The sequence below is a fragment of the Haemaphysalis longicornis genome, unplaced genomic scaffold, assembly GCF_048455015.1.
Source record: "Haemaphysalis longicornis isolate Haplotype H1 unplaced genomic scaffold, Haemaphysalis longicornis Haplotype H1 scaffold_2, whole genome shotgun sequence".
NCBI classification, from domain to species: Eukaryota; Metazoa; Arthropoda; class Arachnida; order Ixodida; family Ixodidae; genus Haemaphysalis; species Haemaphysalis longicornis.
In genome coordinates, this window is record NW_027526295.1 from 11,040,253 (window position 1) to 11,058,754 (window position 18,502).

Consider the following 18,502-nt stretch of genomic DNA (forward strand, 5'->3'; position numbering starts at 1 on the left):
AAGCCTAAGCCTGATTTTAGCAGCTCCCGCTCAATGTCAGCTGCATACAGTAGTGGTGAAAGTGGACACCCCTGCCGGAGTCCCTTGGCCACTGGGATCCGTGCAGACTGCACGCCACCAAACTTCACCACCACTGAATTTCCCTCGTACAGGCGTTGTATGGTGTCCAGTATGGCCCCTGGGATACCCATACGTGCCAGACGCTTGAAGAGAAGGGCATGGGGTACCGAGTCGTATGCTTTCTCCTCATCTAAGAAGCAACACAACAGGGAGCGTCCTTCCTTCCTGGCTATTTCTGTACACTGAGTGAGCACAAACAAGTTGTCGTCCAGCTTACAGTGAGGTGCTGCTGCCCTCGTGCGGTCAGCCGCCGCACTACGCCGTCAGAATAAAATGTATCGCGGCGCCGGTAATGCGAAGGCCGTAAGGAGCGCGCGAAAGGAGCGTCGAGTCCGGCCGTGGCGGAGCATCCACACTAGCGGTGCGACGCTGTCGCCACCTACAGGTAGATCTCGCGGCGAATAGGCCTCATGTTGCACGCCATGGCAAGAGATGCCGCGTTGTAAGGTTACTATTGGTCGTGATTTCACGCTGAAAGTGCGAGACACGCGACAGCGCGAGTATTTGACGCTTGTTTCTTTTAGAAGCATTGCTGGGATTAATGAATGCTTATTCATTATGAGTAATAACGCAGCTCTCACACCCAAACAAGCTCTGTAGACCCAATTTAGCGGTTCGAATGATTTTTAGGCAGTACTGCAAGGAATCATGTATCAGGGTATTGCAATCTTTATATGTAATGCACATGCACGTTTTCTGGTGTAAACAACATGCACAGTTTTGCCCTTGCCGAGGAAGACCAAATTAAAGGAACACTGAAGTGATTTGTAAATATTGCGGGATTACTAGCGCAAATTGTAGTTCGGAGTCCGTAGGCATTGTTTCGACCACTCTGACCGCGTTTACGCGAATTTATTTAGTAGAAAAATCAATTCGAAAATCTGTCCTCCTCTCTTTACGCTCGCCCATTTTTTGTGGCGTTTTCGTGTGATGTCAGCAGGAGATGAGCTGGAAAATGGCTGCGCTACTGCACGGTTCGTCGACCAGCCGACCTACCGATCGACTCAGTCGGCCCAGCGTTTCGTCCGCCGGCCGCCGACGGGTCGTCGCTATTCGCTCGCTCAATTGAAACTAAGCCACAACACCTTTGTGAATGAAAGAATGTGCCTTTCCTTACTTTGTTAGTTTGTACATTGTGTCAAACTCAGAGTCCGGGTCGCTCCACGCAAGCGCTGCACAAGAGCACATGCGATGCTTCGCTGACTTTACGCTAGTAGGAAAATCTAAGGCCAATTGAAGGCGGGAGAAGAGTCAGCGAAGTCAATATAGGTACTAAGAAAATAAAATCAACTGAAACTTTTACCGTACTGCGCAAAACTAGGGAGCAGGAAGCACTTTTTGCGCTGGGTAAACAAGCACAGCGGTCAGCAGCACGACCGCACATCTGCGAACGCTTTTCCGTCAAAGAAATGCAATTGCTAGACGTGAGATATTGTGGAAGTTTGGGGGACACTTACTGCAGGAGTGATATACAACAAATAGTCACATAAAGTACTTAAAATGCTTAAAATAAATAAAAGTGTAAACTGGTCATACATTATAAACCTTATATACCCAAACTGGCCAGCGCCGGCTCGTGGCCTAGTCAGTCCACTTCCGGCCACCGTAGTGAGCGGACGTGAGATGACGGGCTCTTTTAGAGCGGTTTCAGCGGGCCAGCCGGCCCGCGGTAACAGGTTTTATTGAGCATGACAACGAGTATCAGGTTTTGCTGCCCACGCTGCCCATAGGACGAAGTGTGTTGAACACCGTGTTTTTGCATGGCGATCTGCGTGCCCGCCCGTATCGCGTCGAAGATTTTCGCGATACGCTGGCGCAACTGGGACTGCTTTCCGAAGTAGTCGCCCTTGGGGCTTATCAAATGAGCCACTTATGGGCGGTTACTTTCAAGAACCCGGACGGAATGAAGAAGATTTTGGAAAACCCGGAAGTCAAGGTGAAGGGGCACCGGTGCATTGTCGTCGACCCGTCAAACCAAAAGGTACGACTGAAGCTGCACTGGTTACTTTACAACGCAGCTGACGAAGATGTCCGCGTCGCCCTCGCTCCCTACGGGAAAGTGGGGGAAGTGTGCAAAGAGAGGTGGCGAGTCACTGGAGTTCAGGAGAAAAGCTCGACAACCAGGACGGTCAACATAACGCTCAAGGCTGGGCTGAAGGTGGATGACTTGCCTCACCAGTTGAGAGTAGCTGGAGAGCTAGCCCTATTAGTAGTCCCGGGACGCGCACCACAGTGCCTGCGCTGTGGCTCGACCGGGCATGTCCGGCGCGAATGCAAAGTTCCGCGGTGTACGTCCTGCCGCCGCTTTGGTCACGAGGCCAGCGATTGCGTGCGTACGTACGCCAAGGTCACGGGACCAGCGTCTCAAGGAGAGATAGCGTCCGAGTTCATTATGGATGAAGCTGACGCCGAGGACGCGGCCAGGGGCACGGAGAACGCCATGGAGGAAGAGACGCGTCCTCCGGTGCTGCCGGAGCCAACAGAGAATCTCCAACGGCAAGAGGACCAAGGGCCACCAGAAAATAAGGAGGAACGTCCAGGCGTAGCTGGTGTTTCGGACCCGGGGCAAGGCCACGGGGGAGACGTCAGCTCAACCCCTGTCACCAAGTTTGAGGATGACACAGACGCCATGGATGCGAAATCAGCGGGCGTGAGCAAGCGTCTGCGTGACAGCGACGGCAACGGGGACGGCAACGGAACGCCGGGGCTGGGAGAACCGCCTGCAAAGGCGGCCGCTCAGCGACGGCAGACGACAAAGCTCAAGTCCAGCGTTGAGACTGAGCGGCACAAAGGAACCGTTCAGCTGACTTGAGTGTCCCTAAAGTGTGTGTGGTGGTGGCGCGATGGCGGGGCAACGCGCGTTTGGTGTACCTGCTAAAGCATGAAGGCTGTACCAAGCTACCGCCCGGGAGCTACTACACCGCATTCTGGAGAGCGCAATGCAGCGTGCCCTCGTGCACCCCGTCCAAGGGAATTGGTAATGACGAAAATGAACAATGTGAGCGCTATTGGAGGTCTACTGCCACGCCTTCGGAGTAGTACCAATTTAAAAAATGGTTAAACTTGAACGGCCACTTCATATTGGCACCTTAAATGTAAGAGGCCTTGGTAGTCGGCGAAAACAGTACCAGCTGAATCGCCTGATAAATGAAAAGGAACTAGATATTTTGGCTGTGCAGGAGACCAAAATTGGGACTGAGGAAGGTACTGATGGCATGGTGCGCCCCTTCGAAAATCTTTTCAGTGTGTGTGTCAGTCACTCGGTCGCTTCATCGGCAGGGTGCTGTATTTTTGTTAAAAATGCCATAGGAATTGAAATTGAAAGTGTCATGTCCAGCGACAATGGCAGGCTAGTTCTTTGTGATTTTTCTTTTTCTGGTGGTAAATTTAGAGTAATGTGCATTTACGCCCCTAATCCTGTGAACGACAGGAATCCGTTTTTTGAAAGTATTTCTAACCATCTGAAGTGTGATAGGAATATCATTCTTTTGGGTGATTTTAATTGCGTGTGCGCACGGGAAGACCGCGTAGGATCGGGGACTTGGAACGATAAGAGTGTAGAGACCCTTATTCGTATGCTAAATGAGTCTGACGTGTCAGATGTGGCCCACTGCTCGGGTAACACGAGCACGGTGTGCTACACGCACTTTCAAGGAAGCAGCCATGCGCGCCTAGATCGGATATACGTCTCCCTGGAGCTCTTGTCGACGTGCAATAATTATGCAGTCGACCAGGTATCATTTAGTGATCATTGTCTTGTCTCCCTTTTTCTAGGGGGGAAGGGGAAGGGGTGCAAGAAATTTAGTTGGGAGTTGTGGAAATTAAATGCTAAGTTACTAAAGGACAACACTTTCAATAAAACAGTGGAGGAGATTTTCGTTAAGTGCAGAGATGAAGTTGAAATTGGGTGGGGGGCAAAATGGGAGCTTTTCAAGCAGGACATAAAAATGAAGGCCATTGAAAGAGCGGTCTGCATTAAAAGAACTGAAAAGGAGGAAGAGGATACCCTCCGTCGCAATCTCAGTCGTATGGTGAAGCTAGAGTGCCAGATGCCACGATTGTTCGGCGACGATATCGCAACCATCAAAAGCAGGCTTGAGGCGATCGATCAGGAACGCTACAGGGGGGCAACAGTTAGAGCACGTGCAGAAAGGTTGCTGGCAGGGGAGGCGCCCACAAAGCGCGCTTTAGAAGATGAGATGCGTTATGTGAAGGCCAACAAAATTGAACAAATAACATGTCAGGGTGTTGCTATGCGCGAGGAGGAACAAATAAAAAGAGAGTTTGTGCGGTTTTACACAGAACTTTTCAGCCCTGCAAGTCCCAAAGTAGATGTTTTTGAGCGAGAGTTTCTTTCACTGTTACCAGTGTTAGATGAAGAGACTAGGAAAATACTCGAAGAACCCATTTGTTTGAAAGAAGTGGAAACAGCAATTGATGATTTAAAACATGGGAAAGCGCCGGGTCCGGATGGTCTGGGTTCCGACTTGTATAGGATGTATAAAAACAAGGTTGCCCCTTTTTTGTTTCTTGTATTCGAGGAAGCTTTCAAAAATGGTGCGCTGCCAAAAACTTTCACCCGCACGCACACCATTCTTATTCCAAAATCTGAGGATCCCTTGAAAAGGCAGTCTGTAACAGGATATCGACCCATTACTTTGGCCAACACAGACTATAAAATATTAATGAAGATTATTGCCAAAAGACTTCAGAGTGTGATCAATATGATTGTCGGGCCACATCAGACATGTGGCATTAAAGGTCGCAGTATTGTAACAAACATTCACGTAGCGCGAAGTGTCTTGCAGTGCTGTGACATGTTTTTTCGTAAAGTAGCCATGTTACAAGTAGATTTTGAGAAAGCCTTTGATCGCGTCTGTCATGGGATCCTTTTTTCAGTTTTGAAGCATATAAACGTTGGAGATGTTATTTTAAAGGGCGTTAAGATGGCGTATCATGATTGTTTCACGCAGCTGATAATTAACAAAAGTGTTACCGAGTACATTCCAGTGTTGTCATCAGTGAGGCAAGGGTGCCCTGCTTCCCCATTGTTGTTTTGTATTTTTCTAGAACCCTTTTGTTTAAAGATTATCAATGATAGTTATGTACGAGGTTTTGTGTTGCATGCAAGCGAAGTCAAGCTGCTAACGTATGCTGATGATGTGGCCATATTCTGCACAGACGAACAAAGTGTGAGTAGAGCTGTCATGATAACCAAAGAATTTTGTGACGTCACCCAAAGCTCAGTCAATTGGCAGAAATGTGCCGGGTTTTGGCACGGAACCTGGGAATCAACACCGACTGTATTTGAACATGTAAACTGGACCACCACGCCTGGGCGGTACCTGGGAGTACCGATGGAGAGTTATTTGGACAGCAATCAGTACTGGCAAGGCGAAACCCAAAGACTGCGTGACAAAGCCACAAAGTGGGGAGGCCGTGCATTGTCCGTCTTTGCAAGGGCCACTGTCTGCAACTTGTTTTTTTCTGGCGAAAGTGTGGTTCGTTATGCAAGCTATTCACTGTTCCCGTGTTCATGTGAATAAGTTGCATCGTATTTTTGCTGTCTTTATTTGGAATTCAACATGGGAACGCACGAGCCGAAGTTCTCTTTTTCGAAGAGTGAAGCTGGGAGGGCTCGGGCTATCGCATATATACGTAAGACAAATTGTTAACCGTTTTATGTTCTTCAGGGACTCAAATGACCCTTTCTTGCAAAGTTTTTTCCAAGTTGCACTTGCCAATGCTTTACCGCAGTTCATCGTTTCTTCATGCAACGAGGAACGGCCTACAATTAGAGGTTATCTGAAAGAAGTAGTTGACGCAGTTAGATTCCTTTCTGTGCGTTTTTCTTTGGATTATCTCTCAAATGTTTCCAGGAAGGGTTTGAAAAAAGATCTGAATGAAATTCTCTTTCCTGTACCTCTGTACCGATCAGTGTACTCTGCAGGCCGAGGACAGGATGTGTTGTCCAGGGTGAAAGCTATGGTAATCCCAGCCTCTGTGAAAACCTTCTTTTTTAAATTGCACACCAACACACTCCCTGTGAAAACATGGATGGAAGAGCGAGGTCTTTTTGTTGCTTGGAACAACTTGTGCGTTCTTTGTCAAAAACCTGAAACTACAGAACATGTGTTTATAGACTGTTGGGATGCCATTTTCTTTTGGGACGTCCTCATGAGAACCCTAAAGAAGGAGTATCCGGTGACACCCTATGGAATCAGGTTCCTCAGTGTAAACAATGAAGACGATGTACCGCATGATATGATCATGCTTTTAGGATTGTATAGTATCTGGCGCTCTCGAATGGCGGTGCGCCATGCGGATGTCAATGCGCAAACTGTGAGCGCATATTTCAGGGAAAAAGTGAACTATCTGTGCGAGTTGTACGAAGTGGAAAATCCTGACGCGGGAATTTTGCCAGTGCTTCAAAAATTGACGTCATTTGATGTTTACAATAGTTTCCGCCAGCCAAAACATGGCAGGCGCTTTTTATTAAATCGCTGACTTGTAAAAATGTTTAAAAAAAAAGGAAATAAAGACAAAAAAAAAAAAAAGGCTCGTGGCCTAGTGGTCTGAGGCGCTGGCATTTATGTTTTTAAAGTCGGAAGTTCGAATCCCCGAGGGTACATGTATTTTTTTTTTGTAAGTTGATTTTTTCGTATGCGGCCGATGTTTTCTGAACTGAGTTCACCATTTTTGGGCCGTAACGTTCACTGCTCCACGAGCGAGATCGCAGAACGCGCGCATACTGACAATGACGCGCTAGCGAGTTCTCGTTGGCGTGCTGTTGCCACAAGCACCGACTGCTTGCGGGCAGTGGGCCCAGGCCTGAATCAGCACACCCTTGGCCTGGTGCGATCTAGCTTTTTACGAACAGACATGAGTGAGGCAAGCTCCGAATATGCGGGAAAAGCGCATGACATTTGAGAGTCTGCGGTGACGCGGAGGGCGTTCATCCACTGCGTAGGCCTCGTCTAGTGATTTCTACGATTCCAAGCCGCCCTGGGAGGTTTATCTTAGACATTTGACAGCCGACAACATGGCAGAAGCGCGGTACGGCGATAACTGAGATATCGAGAATGCCCATCCAACAACGCCATCAGATGTCAAGCATGTTGTTTTACAGAACCGAAACCGAAACCGAAACTTGTTTGATTGCTAACCTTGGGCATCGTCCAATCACGGTGCCCCCCCCCCCCTCCTGACGTCACATCCTTTAGTTGGTGCGGCCGCCGCAAACCGCGCATAGTAGTTTTTCTTCTTTCGCGCTTTCTAAAATAATTACCGATTTGTCAACCGGATAAACGATGAATAGTGTGTTAATTTGAGCCAGTCTACACAGTGCAAGCAAAAACGGGAGCTTGACAAATTCACTTCAGTGTCCCTTTAAGCACGAACTTTTCATTAATTAATAATTAATTAATTAATTTATTTATTTATTTATTTATTGTGGGGTTTAACGCGCCGGACGCAACGCAGGCGATAAGGCACGCCGTAGTGGTGGCCTCCGGATTAGTCTTGACCACCTGGGGATCTTTGTTATACGGGCGTTTTCGCTTTTTGCCTTCATCAGAAAAGCGGCTGCTGCGGCCGGGAATCGCTGCGGCCGGGGAATGGCAAGAGAGAAGTCGGAAGAACGACAAATGTGGCAGAAAAAATGCTATTGTGTCTTCTGTTTATTTTAGTTGTTTGCACCCAAGAATGTAAATAATTAGCAGATGTGTGCGCCCACCGGCGCACGCACAAAAGACGTGCGTAGCGCTTAACTAGAAACATGAACCTAACCGAAACCACATGCGTCGAAATGGAAGCGCGCAAGAAAAGCTCGGTGCCCTTTAAGCTAGCCGCATGAGAGAATCAACTTGCAAAACAAAACAAAACAAAAAAGAACGGAAGCAAAACAAAACGTAACCATCCGCAAAAACAAGTACATGATGCGACGGGTGCAATGCGTCTGCTACGACGGAACGAGTTTTCTGCCCATGGCAAAATGGCGGCCATCAGCGTCAGTTTTCGAGCGCCATCTCCACTCCAGAAGCCAGTACATGCATTAAGGGTGCAAAAAAAGTACAAAACTACAGAACTGGAGCGGATGTTCAGTTTCTAAAAACGCTAACAGACCACTCTGGAATGAGGACAGCTGCTGACGTGCAGAGAGGAGGAAGCCATGGCCACGGCTTCCCAAGACGGCGCCCTGGACTAAGGGTGCTCAGAAAAATAAAGTTTACTTCCTTCCTTCCTTCGGTTAGGTTTGCCACACTGGCAGGCAACATATTCCACTCTGCAATACTAAGCGGTAATGGTGAATTTTGGTATTTGTTAGTTTTCGCGAATATGGGCCTGACTTTATGCGCATGATCGATGCGTGCTGATACGCAAGTACAGTCAAGCCCGGATAGAGCGAATTAATCTATATTGTCACGAAGCCAAGGACGACGCAGTTGTCTTGAATGAGAAACAAGTTTATTGGAGCCAACTTGTGCTCCCCTAACAACTCAAAAGAATACAGAGGCGGCGAAGCAGCGGTCAACAAAGTGACTCGCCCAGGCGAGTGTCGTCGAATCGAATACCGTGGCGTCTGCTCTGCAGGCTTTTATCTTTCGGCGCGAGTGTTTCAGCCGCAGTCGTCCACCAAAACGTCGCGGTGAATGGCCTAATATTCAGAGCTCAACACATAACACATGCGGAGGAAGGTACCATCGCGCTAGCAGCCGCAGACCAGGAGTCGCGAGTCATCACCGACTCGAGAGGGGCCTGCAGAAACATTGAACAGGGGTACATTCCTCACTTTGCGTATCGCATCCTTCCAAATAGCGGCTATCTCGGGGCCCCCGCGTCTCGAACGATCGTATGGGCTCCTGCTCCCATGGGCCTCGAAGGCAACGAAACGGCAGACGCCGCTGCCCGCGCTCTCTCTCCGGGCAACGTCTTCAGACCCTTCCGAAATCGATCCCGAACCCAAACCGGTCCTCACTTTTCGAGAAATTACTCAATTATACCTATTCGGCCAGGCAATTTACCCTAAGCCCTGTAAGGGCCTTACAAAGGCAGAGGAACGCACCCTCCTCCGTCTTTACAACAAAACACTGCTGTACCCGGCAGTTTTAAAACACTTTGATCAGGACAATGCCCGTACTGTGCGGATAAGTCTTCGGACATCTTCCATATGGTGTGGGCATGCCAATCAACTCCGAACCTCGCCCCAGAACCCTACGCCACCCGGAAGGACTGGGAGGCAGCCCTGCTCGGCTGCTCCGACTTTGTGAGCCAGAAGGCCCTGGTCGACCGAGCCCGAGCCGCGGCGATCGCCAATGGGCTTCTGTAATGAGAAGCCCACCCAGTAATTGTGAGAGGTGGCGCCCTACGGGCCACCTCAAACATCTCCCCTATATAGATCAGCAATAAAGTTTTTCAGATAGATCCCGGCAGTAAAAACAAACAATAAATAAACAAACCCATACATGGTGCATCGAGAGTGTATCGACCCGATGCTAAAATAAAAGACAGTCCGAACAAACAACAGAAATGTCCGTCATCTTCATATAAGGTTTCAAGCGAACCACGTGGACGACTTCGGGCCGCGTGCGACGTCGTGATGTTCCGGAATCACCATCGGGGATCACCTCGTACGTAAGTTGGCCGACGCGTCGTTGAATCTGGTAGGGTCCGAAATACCGTCGCAGAAGCTTCTCACTGAGTCCGCGTCGTCGGATGGGAGTCCAAACCCAAACGGTCCCCTGGGTGGTACTCGACGTCTCGGCGTCGGAGGTTGTAGCGCCCGGCATCCACCAGCTGCTGGTCCGTTGTACGAACTCGAATGAGCTGGCGGGCCTCCGCACGCTGAAGGTATCCTTGGACGTCGGGGTTGAGGTCGTCGTCTTCTACATGCGGAAGTATGGCGTCAAGCATCGTAGTCGGCCGTCTTCCGTATACAAGCTCGAACGGCGTAATTGGCGTAGTTTCCTGGATAGCCGTGTTGTACGCAGACGTGACATATGGGAGCACTTCGTCCCAAGTCTTATGTTCAACGTCGACGTACATTGACAGGATATCCGCGATCGTCTTGTTCAGTCGTTCTTCGGTGATCCGTGTTGCTGTAGCGTAAGATTCCTTGCATAAACTCCGCAGTGAAGGCCGTTCCGCGGTCCGTGATTAGGACTTCAGGGGCTCCATGCCACAGCACAACTTGCTTTATGAACTTTGCGACTTCTTGTGCAGTCCCCCTCGGAAGAGCGTCGGTCTCTGCGTAGCGCATCATGTATTCTGTCGCTACAACAATCCACTTGTTCTGTGATTGTGACGTAGGGAACGGGCCTAGAACGTCCATTCCAATCTGTTGAAAGGGCCTCGACGGGACGGCGATCGGTTGCAGAAAGCCGGCGCGTCTTGTCGGCGGCGTGTTTCGTCGCTGGCAGTCACGGCAACTCCGAACGTAGTGTGTGACGTCGGATGTAAGGCGGGGCCAGAAGTGAGTGAGTGAGTGAAGACTTTATTAAAATCGCCTGCAGACGGCCTCCGTTACCGAAGTGCCGTGACGCAGCCCTACGTCTTTCCGGCTGGGCTCTTTACTAGGCAGCTCCCTCGCTAGTAGTGTCGAGGTCCTCCGGCCTGCGCGCGCTGGGCGGCCGGGCCCTCTCGGCTTTCGCTCGGGCGATGCTGTTCAAGTGCCGCCAGGATCTACTGGACGGCCTGTAGTTGTACGTCCTTGTCACTGCTCCGCGCCGCGGTCAGGTACCACGGCGGGATCTTTGTCTCCATTGACGCTTCTGTAGGTCTTGCCGAGCAGTCCCACAGGATGTGAGCCATCGTAGCCCGCGCACTGCGGCACACTTTGCACGTATCGTCCTCGTATTGCTCGGGGCACACATGCTTCATGATGACTGGGGTCAGTAAGGAACCCGGCTGCAATTGTCTTAGTACCACCGCTTGCTCCCTGGCCAGGCCGGGGTGCGGCGGCGCCATTTCTCTTCTTCTCATCCTATAGTATGTCGTGATTTCGTTATATGTCCCCATCCTGTCTTTGGTTTCCCCCCACAGTTCTGCAGACGGGTTCGCTCCAGCCGCGCGGCCAGTTAACACTCGCGCGGTAGAGTTCGCCGTCTCATTATGGTTCACATATGTTCTGACACTTCGTTCCCCGCGTGTGCGGGGAACCACTTCACTGACACGTGCCTGTTCGCGAAGTCCAGCGAGGCGAGCAACCTCACTGCTGTACTACACACTCTCCCTCTGGCGAAGTTCCGCACGGCCCCTCTAGGGTCGCAGAGAATGGTCCTGGTGTGTGGGTCCGCGATGGTTAAGGCTATAGCCACCTCTTCGGCACATCTTGCCTCACGTGCCCGGACACTTGCCGCGGTGACTGTTGAGCCGGTCTTGGCGTCGATGACCACCGCCGCGTACGTCTTCTTGCCTCGATACTCTGCTGCGTCCACGTACCTCGTGCCCGGCATCTCAGCGTGCAGCTCGACAATGGCCTTGGCTCGAGCCTAACGCCGTTCTCCGCTGTGTTCGGGGTCCATGTTCTTTGGAACGGGGTAGACCCACATTCCTCTCCTGATGTTTTCGGGTAGGTCTTCTTGTTCGCACAGCTCTTCCTCGCTCGTACCGGGGTCTAGACCCAGTCTAGCGAGGATGTCCCTGCCCGTCTTGGTTTCCTTGAGCCTCTCGATTTGGGCGGCTCGCTGTGCTTCTCCGATCTCCTCGAGCGTGTTGTGCACGCCGAGGCAACTTCTCGGTGCTCGTGCAGTCGAGAAGTCCGAGTGCGGCCTTGTGGGCTTTCCGTATCATCGCGCTGATCTTGTTTCCTTCGTCTAATTGCCAGTTATGGAAGGCGGCGACGTACGCCACGTGGCTTATGGCGAACGATTGAACTAGCCGTAGCAGGCTGTTCTCTCGCATGCCAGCCTTTCTGTTGGCGACCCTCTTTATGAGGCGTGTGGCCGCGGTGACCTTAGCCGAAAGGCGATTGATGGTTTCGCCGTTTGTGCGACGTTTGTCGATTAATATGCCCAGCACTCGGATCTTCCCGACCTCCGGGATCACCTGTCCGTTGCTGGTTCGGATGATGATCTTGTCTTTTGCCGCGGCTTCCTCTTCCGCCGCCTTCCTTCTTGCGCCCTTCGGTGGCAACACCAAGAGTTCTGACTTGCTCAGGGAGCATACCAGTCCTGATCCGTCAAGTTGGCTCTCGATGGCTTCCACTGCTTGCTGTAGTGTCGACTCCATGTGCCCGTTGCTGCCACCCGGGACCCACAACGTGATGTCATCGGCATAGATGGTGTGGCGCACATCCGCCAGTGAATTCAGGCGCGGGCCGACCCCGATCATCACCAGGTTGAAGAGCAACGGTGAGATCACCGAGCTCTGTGGGGTCCCAATGCTGCCGAGCTTCTCCTCTTCGAGTGCGATGTCGCCGACGTGGATTTCTGCCGTGCGTTCTGACAGGAACTCGCGCACGTAGTTGTACGTCCGGACTCCCATGTTCAGTTCGCTGATTCGGGCCAAAACCGCCGCGTGCTTACTTCGCCTTGATTTTTGCAATAGTGCGAGCTGTGCCGAGATGTCTGGAAGACGGGTCGTCGTGGCACGCTTCCAAAATTTCGTCACGCGGCTCTGCGGGATGACAAGTAGATAATTCGTTCTCGTTCCGGGGCTCAAATTCTTCACGAGGACGGAGTTTTTGAGGCTGAATGCTGGTAAGTTCCGCTTGAACGCCCTAGGCACGGCGACATTCCGTCCTTCGAGGTAGTCGGTCATGACGCGCAAGTCGGGGTCGGCACGCTACTGGACGGCTAGGTCGCTCTCCGTAACGACTCCGAAGAACGCGCTGTCTTCATCGGAGTCTTGTGGTGGTGGGTCGACGGGTGCGCGGGTCAGGCAGTCGGCGTCGGAGTGTTTCCTGCCGGATTTGTAGACGATTGTTACATCGAACTCTTGCAGGCGCAAACTCCACCGCCCAAGACGGCCAGAGGGGTCCTTCAAATTGGCGAGCCAACACAGTTCATGGTGGTCTGTCGCAACCTTGAATGGTCTACCATACACGTATGGACGAAATTTGGAAATGGCCTTCTTTTTCAGAGGCTGAGTAATTCTTTTCTTTTCTCCAATGGCGTTCTGCGAGATGGCAATCAAAGGCTGATTGATGGTCAGTCTCAAGAATAACCGGCCGACCGTACACAAAATGATTGCGAACAAGCATTCTTTTTCAGAGGCTGAGTAATTTTTCTCCTCCTTCGACAGACCACGGCTGGCAAAGGCGATTACTTTTTCGCAACCGCTTTGCTTTTGGACGAGAACGGCACCCTAGCCTATATCGCTGGCGTCGGCGTGCATTTCCGTTTCGGCGTTTTCGTCGAAATGAGCGCGCACGGGTGGGTTTTGCAGGCGTTGTTGCAGCTCGCAAAATGCTTTTTCTTGGGCGTTTTCCCATGCGAAAGGGGTGCTATCTTTTGTCAGGCGCGTGAGTGGCTCTGCAATGCGTGCGAAGTTTGAGACGAAGCGCCGGTAGTATGCGCACAGTCCGAGAAATATTCGCACGCCTTTTTTGACTTTCGGTCTTGGGAAGTTCGCTATGGCTGTTGTTTTCGCCGGGTCAGGCAGGACTCCCGCGGCGTTGATGACGTGTCCCAAAAACTTGTGTTCGTCGTAAGCGAAGCGGCAGTTTTCAGGCTTTAGCGTTAAGCCCGACGTGCGAATAGCCTCGAGTACAGACTCCAACCTTGCAAGGTATTCGTCGAGATTTCGGGCGAATACCACAACGTCGTCGAGGTATACGAGACAGGTGTGCCACTTCAGGCCGGCTAGCACAGTGTCCATGACTCTTTGAAACGTTGCTGGCGCCGTGCACAGCCCAAACGGCATCACCTTGAACTCATATAGACTGTCCAGGGTTATAAAGGCAGCCTACTCTCGGTCTCTCTCGGCCACTTCACACAAAACACAAGTTAGCCTGAATGGGAGTTTTTTGGCTGGAATACGTCTTTTAAACTCCTCACGGCCAGCGGCCTGCTCCCACGTGTGGTATGGTTGTGGAAAAACTTCCAGTTTACACCGGGGCCCACAAGCCGTCGTAAATAGGCGCATTTGCCACGATTGTACCTCTTCACAAAAAGCAGTATCTAGCTGTGAATACTGCGTTTTCCCTCATGGGAGTATTAAAAACTCCCACGCCTCCTCCATCTCCTTCTCCTCCTTCACTCCTTCCCCCTCTACGCCTCCTTACAAAATGACTGCCAGTTAGTGCCGTGTGTCGTGTGACAGTTTAAACAGAGAGCCTTTGCTAACAGTCTTCGATCCAACAAAAGCAACAAAGGTGTCTTGCGATGCGTCACGAAATGGGATTGGCGCAGCACTGTTGCAGTGTCACAAGGACTCATGGAAGCCTGTCGCGTATGCTTCACGGGCGCTTACAGAGTGCGAACAGCGCTACTCGCAAATTGAAAAGGAGGCAATGGCGGTCGCATATGGCTGTGAGAAATTCAATCATTTTGTGTACGGTCGGCCGGTTATTCTTGAGACTGACCATCAGCCTTTGATTGCCATCTCGCAGAACGCCATTGGAGATATGCCCCCGAGGTTGCAGCGGTTTTTTCTGCGCCTTCTTCGCTACGACATAAAATTGCAGTTCACGCCGGGGAAGCAGCTTCTCCTTGCCGACATGCTGTCACGAGCAACAACCGCGACCAGCGCCGAAAACGACGTCACCTTGGACGTCACCAATGACGACACTGAGGTGCACGCAGTAAGTGTAGTCTCCTCACTCGTCACCGAGAACACCTGGAAAAGGTTGGCTACTGAAATTAGTCGGGATGAAGACTTGAAGCAAGTTATCGAGGACCTGGGGGGCGAAAACCACTTAAAGGCAAGTGGAAGTCGTTTGAGGGCGAACTCTCTCACGTAAAGGGAGTCCTCTTAAAAGGGTTAAAGTTGTGGTCCCGGCTAACATGAGGACAGAAACTTCGGAAATAATTCATAAAGGCCAGCTGGGCATCAATAAATGCAAAGCAAGGGCAAGAAAGCTGGTCTTCTGGCCAGGAATCAATGCTGACATAAAATCTTTCGCGCAGGCGTGTTCTGCATGCAAGTACGCGTATAGACAGCCACAAGAGCCATCAATGTAGCGCCCGGTACCCGATAAGCTTTGGCATCGTGTTGGCATCAATATTTTTGAGTATGCAGGAAGGTCATACCTGTGCGCCTACGACGCATCATCAAATTTTCCTGACGTAGAGCTACTCAAAGACACTACCACAAAGTTTTGCTGAATTTGCTCAGACGTACGACTTTAGCCACATCACTTCCAGTCCTAGGTACCCCCAGTCCAACGGTTTGGCAGAAAAAGGCGTTCAAATAGTTAAGCGGATTCTAAAGAAAAGCACTGAAATGAAGCAAGATTTTGGCTTGGTCTCCTTGCCTACAGATCAACTCCAATGGAATCCGGACCATCACTTGGCGAGGTACTTCAAGGAAGAAGACTGCGGACAACGTTGCCCGACGTCCGGCCGTGTCCAAATAGCAGCGTACAGAAGCATCGCCAGACCGACCATTCCATTCGGCAACTAGCACCGCTCAACCCTGGAGACACGGTTCGCATCAAAAAGGGGACATGGGCCATTAAAGGTAAATTCGTTCAAGCGTCAGGATACCCCCGGTCATACAACGTAGTCATCGAAGACGGAACAATCGTGCAGCGCCATCGGCGGCATCTGCTGCCTACGAAAGAGGCCTTTCGACAAAGAAGCCTTTATGAGCACGGTGGGGTCCTGAACCAAGAAACACCTCAAGGCTCTATTTCAGCATCTAGTAGCAATGATCCCGCAATGTCACCGGCCACAACGAATAGCATTCCTGCCTCCTTCAACGTTCCTGCAGGCGTGCCTCAGCACGAAGAACCTGTGCCAAGAAGGTCAAACAGAGAACGAAGGCCACCACACAGACTCGCATATGATCGAAACTTTGTGCAGGTTTCCTAAACATAGTTCCCAATGTTTTGTTTCTATTTTACTTCGAAAGAAAGGGGGATGTATCATATCTGGTGCACGCGGGTCTCATATCTACGGCCCATGCGGTATGTCTCACGCTTGTAATATGTTGGTGAGGGAACACACCCTCCTCTCCCACTTGAGTGTATATTGATTGATTGTAGGGTTTAACGTGCCGACGCAACGCAGGCGATGAGGCGCGCCGTAGTGGAGGGCTCCGGATTAATTTTGACCACCTGGGGATCTTTATCGTGCGCCGAAATCTCGTACACACGGGCGTTTTTGCTTTTCGCCTCCATCAGAAAAGCGGCCGCCGCGGCCGGGAATCGAGCCCGCGACCTTGTGCTCAGCAGCGCAACGCCTTAGCCACTGAGCCACCGCGGCGGGTTTGAGTGTATATATGAACGGCTGTTAAATAAAAGGGCGGTTCTTCTGCTCGCCTTGCTCGGAGACTCTGGTCATGTCTCGTCTGCAGCTCGACACGAAACACCGTCCAGAAGGGGCCTTGAGGTTCGCGAGCCAGCAGAGGGCATGGTGGTCGCTGACCGCTCTGAATTGCTTACCATACAGGTATGGAAGGAATTTGCTGATAGCCCAAACGACGGCAAGGCATTCTTTTTCTGTCGCCAAATAATTCCTTTCCGCTTTGGAAAGGGTGCGACTAGCGTAGGCTATAACCTTTTCCATCCCAGCCTGCCATTGTACAAGAATAGCGCCAAGTCCCACAGTGCTGGCATCAGTGCGGATTTTCGTGTCGGCGGCGTCATCGAAGTGGGCTAGAAGTGGAGCACTTTGTAGGCGTCTACGCAATGTATCGAAGGCCTGTTGTTGGTCGTTGCCCCAGGAGAACGGCACATCTTCTTTCATAAGTCGGGTCAGTGGCTCGGCGATATTCGAAAATCCTTCCACAAATCGTCTGTAATAGGCACAGAGGCCCAGAAAGCGTCGCACAGCCTTCTTGTCGTTTGGGCGTGGAAATGACGCGACGGCAGTCGTTTTCTCGGGATCCGGACTGACCGCAGCAGCACTTACAATATGACCAAGAAATTTGAGTTCTTCAAATCCCAGGTGACACTTTTCTGGCTTGGTCAAATCTGCAGAGCGAATAGCCTCCAGGACAATTCTGAGCCGTGACAAGTGCTTGTCAAATGAACTGGAGAAAACGACCACGTCGTCCAGGTACACAAGACAGGTCTGCCATTTCAGCCTAGCGAGGACAGTATCCATCATGCGCTGGAATGTAGCCGGCGCAGAGCATAGGCCGAAGGGTAGAACATTAAATTCGTAGAGACCGTCCGGTGTCACGAATGCCGCCTTATCGCGGTCGCGCTCGTAGACTTCGATCTGCCAAAAATCCCGATTTCAAATCTAGGGACGAGAAGAATTTGGCATCGCGCAACCGGTCCAACGTGTCCTCAATCCTTGGGAGCGGATAAACATCGCGTTTCGTCATACTGTTTAATCGGCGGTAGTCAACGCAGAAGCAAAGCGTCTTTATTCCGCACCAGTACGACGGGAGAGGCCCATGCGCTCTTCGAAGGCTGGATGACATCATCGCTTAGCATTTCTTTGACTTGCTGTTTTATTGCTTCACGCTCCTTCGGGGACACTCTGAAGGGGTGCTGGCGAACAGGTCGGGCGGATTCGTCTGTTAGGATGCGGTGCTTCGTCACATGAGTCTGGCGGACTTTGGAGGTCGTGGCGAAGCAGTCAGAAAATTCCTGCACGAGACTCACTAAAGCCTTCTTCTGTGTGGCGGAAAGATTCTTGTTAACTTCGATAGGCGGAATGACGCCTTGCGTATGAGAATATGCCGCTGTCGTGCCTAGTGTGGTCAGATGCGTTACGTCGGCGACCTCTTCGATGAATGCAATGGCGGTATCTTTCGCGAGATGTCGGCGCTCGTTGGAGAAATGGTAAGCAAGATGGACGTGCACCCATTTTCAAGCATTACAAATCCTCTTGCGATGCAGATACCTTTGTCCAGAAGTAACCGCATGTTGCCTCCGACTATCTTTTCGTAGTCCTGAAATGTATCGTTCATAACGTCGACGAATACACTTGTGCGAGCGGGAAGTGTGACACCGTCGTCGTCAATGAGGCGCAGAGCCGTGTCGCGTCGGTGTTCAATGTTTTTTTCGATGGCTCGCTTCGTGGAAAATCTGATCGTCGATTTCTGCAATTCAATAACTGCGCCATTTGGTTGTAAAAAGTCCATCCCAAGGATTAAGTCTTTTGAGCATTCGGGTATACGATGACGAAGGTGCCGATGTACGTGAGCCCTTTGATTTTAATTCGAGAAGTGCGCATACCCACAGAACTAATCAGGTGACCTCCGGCTGTGCGAATCTGGAGGCCAGTCCAAGGTGTCAGCACCTTCTTCAGTGCGGTGGTGAAAG

At 51.1% G+C, this 18,502-nt stretch overlaps 1 long non-coding RNA gene across 1 annotated transcript in view; it reads left to right on the top strand.

Annotated features, from left to right (window-relative positions):
• Positions 1 to 16,464, top strand: part of LOC144168747 (uncharacterized) — a 60,055-nt gene extending 43,591 nt beyond the window's left edge. The window contains exons 2-3 of the long non-coding RNA XR_013322220.1: positions 14,672 to 14,863; positions 15,542 to 16,464. This is a non-coding gene — a long non-coding RNA (uncharacterized LOC144168747). The remainder of the gene's footprint in view (positions 1 to 14,671; positions 14,864 to 15,541) is intronic.
• Positions 16,465 to 18,502: the final 2,038 nt, after the last annotated feature.